The sequence below is a fragment of the Oncorhynchus mykiss genome, chromosome 9 (genome assembly GCF_057628025.1).
Source record: "Oncorhynchus mykiss isolate SJ-2025 chromosome 9, ASM5762802v1, whole genome shotgun sequence".
In the NCBI taxonomy this organism is placed as follows: domain Eukaryota; kingdom Metazoa; phylum Chordata; class Actinopteri; order Salmoniformes; family Salmonidae; genus Oncorhynchus; species Oncorhynchus mykiss.
The window spans coordinates 58,087,074-58,093,712 of NC_143030.1; positions in this window are offsets into that span (position 1 = coordinate 58,087,074).

Consider the following 6,639-nt stretch of genomic DNA (forward strand, 5'->3'; position numbering starts at 1 on the left):
ATACCGGTATTATAATGAAAATTAAAAATCTATCCAGGGGACATTTCTTTCAAGCTTCAGGTACTCCACACCCTATTTATTCAATTTATTCAATTTTGATTTAATTGTTTTCCTAAACATTGTCAAATTTGATATGCTTTCTAGGTTTAATTTTGTACACTTTTTGTTTATTTTTGTGTATCATTTTTCTGCAATATGGATCAACTGGCAAATACTAGTAGCTAAGGAACCCTTTCCTTTTTTCTCTTCCAGATCATTTTTGCTTCCTGTTTGGTAAATCCAGTAATCACTCCCCATCTCAATAATTTGCTTACGGAGGACCCAACCCATTACAGTTGGCAATTACCACTAATCCTATCCCTACCTTCCAACACCCTGATAATTTACTGCTAGTGGTGTCATTGCATCTACCTTTAACGGAGTTGCCAACAACCACAAGTATCCAGTTTTCAGGGACATACCTATCTTCAAACTAGCTTCCTTTGCCGATGAAAACCGGATGTGAGAACTTCGCTCAGGCGTTTCTTCTATGTCTGCTATGTTAGGTTACATTGCATCAAACAGCCATGCAACTCTACAATATCCTATTATCTGATTGGGTAGGATAAAGATTTAGATTTTATTGTATGTTACGTATGAATGGATTTTGTATTTCTTTATGAATATAAATGTTAGTAAATAATGTCCAAAGAAAGTAATACAAAAGTAATACAATACAACAATACAATACAACAATACAACAATACACCAATCAATTTTCCAGATTAATCCAAATATTACATTTAAGTTCAGTTGTTGCTTGGTAGGACATTGAAGACACTAAGCACCCCTACCTTTTACATGGAACCCTCCCATATTATTGTGTTAAAGTGCTTTGTGTTTTGTTAGTGTTCAGCCAATGTTAGTCACACCTTGATAAAGAACCGCCATCTGATAGACACTGTGCAAAGTGCTGCGTAGGTAGACAAAGAAAACAGGTTTGTTTTACAACCCTGACTGTCGGGGTTGGCGGGAGTCTCCGCTGACTCCCGCCTATTTGTGCACATTCATTGATTCATTGTGTCAATTGTGTGCACTTTGTTTGTCAACGTCTATCAATCCCCGCATTTCCCCAGCACTCGATAATGTTTGGTTATTGTAGCCTAATTTATGTTCAGTCATTACCTAAATATATTATTACATGCATAGCCTATATTTCTCCTTCTAGAAGTTGTTTGAAGAGCTCAGAAACTGAGCAACACTTGTTATAAAGAAGCTTTGGTTTATTTAACTCTATTTACCAGTTTTATGTCAATTGTTTCATTGTCTTTTGCTTGGAGCACATGTCTGGTTTTTCCACCTTGTCCAATGGTGTGTGAACGTGCCATTCCATAATGGCTACTGTGGCTAATGCTAGCTAGCATGAGGACGAAAAGGGCAGTTTTCCAATAAAACTAGCAGTATTTCAATCTTCTCAATGGTGCATTGTGGATGAAGGTCAAATTTAGAATACCTGCATTGAGGTACGTTTTCCGATCCGATCTCGCACCGGCTCCACAGTGTCTTAAGGTAACCATGATGGAAAGTACGAAAGTCGCTCTGGATAAGAGACTCTGCTAAATGACTAAAATGTAATTGAGTTCCAACTCCAGTGCAGCTCAGAGTAAACTAGCATAATGGTAATTTTCTGGCAAGGTATTTTCTGCCAAGGTAGACCCCACCTGTGACTTGAATGGTTAGTACAGATTTTGGCATATAATAAGCATTTTATTTAGAATAGTCTGTTTGAAGTCTAGAACTTTGTATATACAGTGTAATCAATTGAATTGTAAATGTATCACCATCATCACCAGCACTGTGTAAATAAATTCAACCACCATTTACACCTCTACCTGCCTGCCTACTGCTGAATCTTTGTCCTCACGACTGCTACAAGGTCACTATTTTACACCATGGCTCGCCATCAGCCAAGATAGTGTGTGTGTGTGTATCTGTGTGCGTGCGTATGTGTTTGCCATTGGGGGAGACAGAGGAAGATGTGTGTATGTGGAGATTTGCCTATTCCCATGCCATCCCAACTGCCTCATGCACCAGGTGATAAGCAATTGTAGTGCACCCTCCAGTCATGGTGTCTCTGCACAACCCATTATACAGAGGGATTCTTCTTGTCAAGGTGTTATAGTGGAAGTGAAGGAGTTTGGTGTAAAGAAAGGCTGTTTTCAATGGCTCTCTCACACCATTCATGATATCCTTACAGAATTACAGTGGCAGTGGGGGCTTTAGGGGTGTTTCCCATGCTTAGGGTCAGATCCATTCCACTGAGGGAGAGATATACATCCTGTTACGTAAGACAGGATTTGCCAGCCTCCCCCAACTGTGAGAACCAGGTAAGAAGTGTCTATCATGTTTTTCAGTGAAACCTCATCACTTTTGAGGGGAAATAGCAAAATGTTGTGAATATATTGTATGAGAATAATGCACTATTCTAGGATAGAAAAGTCCTTGTCTTGAGTTTTGCTTTTGTGGATGTTGCTATTACACAAGATGAATATGTTTTTTTAGGGTGGTAGAACTACCTCCAATAGATATTGGCTCATTGAGGATCATTCATCATCATAAATCTTTATACTAAACTATAACTGTCATGTCCCTAATCGAGACATACGCTCCCATCCAAATGAACCCCTTCTTGTAATTCAATTGACATACCCGTACGTGTGTTTGACTCCTCTCAGTGAAGATGGCTGTTAGAGGAGCTAATGACACTCGATGAAATAGCTCATCACTGCTCTAGAGGAGATCTGCATTGAGGAATGGGCCAAAATACCAGCAACAGTGTGTGAAAACCTTGTGAAGACTTACAGAAAACGTTTGACCTCTGTCATTGCCAACAAAGGGTATATAACAAAGTATTGAGATAAACTTTTGTTATTGACCAAATACTTATTTTACACCATAATTTACAAATAAATTCATAAAAAATCCTACAATGTGATTTTCTGGATTTATTTTCTTCTCATTTTGTCTGTCGTAGTCGAAGTGTACCTATGGTGAAAATTACAGGCCTCTCTCATCTTTTTAAGTGGGAGAACTTGCACAATAGGTGGCCGACTAGAGGTAATTACGATACAGCAATTAAACACAAGAGTGATAGATGTGCAGAAGATGAATGTGCAAGTAGAGATACTCGAGTGCAAAGGAGCAAAATAAATAAATAAATACAGTATGGGGATGAGGTAGTTGGATGTGCTATTTATAAATGGTCTAAGGCCCTTCTCCCCCGATTGCTCAGTTTGGCCGGGCGGCCAGCTCTAGGAAGAGCCTTGGTGGTTCCCAACATCTAGGAAGAGTCTTGGTGGTTCCCATTTAAGAATTATGGAGGCCACTGTGTTCTTGGTGACCTTCAATGCTGCAGAAATGTTTTGGTACCCTTCCCCAGATCTGTTTCTCGACACAATCCTGTCTCAGAGCTCTACGGACAATTTCTTTGACAACTGTGGGACCTTATACAGACAGGTGTGTGCCTTTCCAAATCATGTGCAGTCAATTGATTTGACCACAGGTGGACTCCAATCAATTTGTAGAAACATCTCAAGGATGATCAATGGAAACAGGATGCAGCTGAGCTCAATTTTGAGTTTCATAGCAAAGGGTCTGAATACTTATGGGAATTTAAAAAAATTAATTTGCAAGCATTTCTAAAAACTTTTTTGCTTCGTCATTATGGAGTATTGTGTGTAGCTTGCTGAGTTTTTTAACATGTTTTATCCATTTTAGAAAAAGGCTGTAATGTAACAAAATATGGAAAAAGTCAAGGTGTCTGAGTGCTTTCCGAAGGCACAATATACCAACTATGCCACAATGCCCTAAATCCTACTACGTGTTCAATCTCTCTGACTCACTCTACCGGAGATCCCTCCCCGTGTGTGTGTGTGTGTGTGTGTGTGTGCGTGTGCGTGCCTGAATATTTTGGGTTCATTTTGTTAAGACCCTCCAGGACCCGACTTGTCCAGAGCAGATTGTTGATAAATACATTTTTCCTAAAATACTAAAAACATGTATGTCAAATGCATTTTTGATACATTTTTCTAGAATAAAAAATTTACAACAAATCAACAATTCCTTCTGGGCAAGTCCGGAGAATATATCTAAGGATAACCACACAATATTTGGTGAATGCTTCTGAAGCTGAGAGACATTTCTTTGCATGAGTCTGATTTTCGGGAAATATCAGTTAAAGACAAATATATGCAATTTATTCTAGAAAACGCCAAATGTCGATTTAGACCCAATTACCAACTTTTCAAGGTTACTAAATATAGTCCAGTTTGTAACATTCTTTATGAAATGGGCTTTAAAATGATGTGTAATTAGAAATTATTGATGCATGTCCATTTTAAAGTGGTTAAAATTCATTAACATTTTTATGACAATAGTATGATAAACTAAAGAAAATGTACTTTTCATTATGTGTTTTACATTTTTATGTATACTTTATGGAAATTCTAATATTAATAGACCAAAATCCAACAAATCTCAAAATTGACAGGTAGATGCAAAAATGTAAATTCAGCCTGTGGTGCCTGGCCTTAAACGCGGCCCCTCTATCATGGGGCCGTTTCACCTCACTGGTAAACCCAGGTGAACCTCACCCAGGTGAATGGCAGGAATCTGGTCGGACGGCACTGGCGCATGCACAGACCAGCACTGGAATCCTCCCTCTCCCAGCTACGGGCAGTCTGTGATGTCACACAAATGTTCAAATAGTTGACTACCCCTGAAGTTTTTACATGTTTTATGTAATTTATTTAAATAGTTTAAAAATATATATATATGTGCACCCCTTCCTTGATTTGGCATGAATATATCATTTTGTGACCATGAACTCACACGGAAAGTGGATGTTCAGTCAAAGCATCAAGGGAAATAAAACTGGCGCAATTCATTGCATGGTATTAGTCAGTTACACATTTGTTGGCTGTTCGTTAACCAAACACCTATTCATTAGCATTGGAAAACCATTACATAGTAGTGAGGGATGAAGACTATTTCCTCTGAACCTTTTAACTTGCTCAGCTCTTGTTCTGCATCGGAGATCAGTGGGGTCCCGGGCCTGGTTTAGTAAATGGTCGAATGGACTCTGTGTTTGTGTTCCTCCTGATACAATCAGAGTTCCAAGGAAACCAACCCCTCAGAGGGGTATACTACAAAGAGGATCAATGAGTTAGCCAGCTAACTTTGATAAACAACCCGAAATAACTTGCTGATTTTCTGATTCATTAAGAAAGCTAAACATATATACTGTGTCTGTTTTTGTGTCTGTTTTTTGGTTGTTGAGTCAATTAGACCATTCCCATTTCAAGCTTATCGTTCCAAAAATGTTCAACTTATTTTAGAATATTTTTTGCAAGTTAGGACAACTCCTCAATCCTCCTTTATAGTGTACACCTCAAGCCTCTAACAGCTGTAATTAAACACCAATGGGGTTTTGCTATTTGTGTGTTTGTGTGTGTCTGTGTGAGTATGAGAGTGCATGTGTGCATGTTAAAGCTACAATTCGTAGCGGTGAAACTGCAACGTCCGTTTGCGATATTACAACAACAAAGAAGTCCCTTCAAACACCGTTTTTTCCCTCGGACATCGCTGCACATCATTGCACATAGAACAGCAGAGTATGTGCTAAACAATTTTACCAAGATGCTGGATGCTCCTTTCCTCCTGTCATAAACAAAACAAAAACAACAACAAATGCTCCTGGGGAGTCCAGTGGCGCTGTTTCACTTAATGTGGATTCCAGCTTTAAGAGGGAATCTCTGGCCCTAAAATCTGTGAAAAGTGGCCCTATGCATCTCAGTCTAACAACGAGACACACTGGGCAGCCTGTTAGGAGGTGCTTTCGAGCAGGAGTTGGAACACAATGAGGGCTTGGCTTGGCTGTTAGGGGGACCTCATGGGTAAATTGAGACATTTAAAAAGGAGCTCTGTTCAGATGTAACCTGATCTCCACCTGACTGGGGCCAGGCATTGCACTCTGCCTGGTAAAGAGTCCCCTGAACACAATGATCGGAGAAAACAGCAAGGACAGGCCTACATATCATCACATTCATAACCCTTCAAACAAAACTATGTGACTAGAAAACACAATTCAATGCATTCAGACAACACTTTATGATCACAGTCAAACAGAAAGACGCAAAGTCAAATATGATTTTTCTTTCAGGTTTATTTTATATATTCATGTCATATTTTTATTGCCAAACATATATGGTTATCTACAGCTTGGTTGTTACAAGTTTTACTGTACCTGGAGAAATGCCAAACTCTGGGCAAGTTTCCCATGTAGAATTTAGTAACCATGAGAACCCTGAGGAACACTGAACGAATATGCAAATCTTTATTTTATTAAGTAAGATAATGCCAAATGAAATGTTCTTCTAAATCCTTTATTTACATGAACATAATATTACATCCACATAGATATAAAACAATTGAGAGAGAGAGAGAGACAGAGAGACAGAGAGAGAGAGAGAGAGAGAGAGAGAGAGAGAGAGAGAGAGAGAGAGAAGATTTGAATGCACCTTTAAGCATTTAAATTACTTCTGGCATCACAAATATCCCAAAATGCTGTATAGCTTTCTTTTAGACATCCTGGGCCGCTGC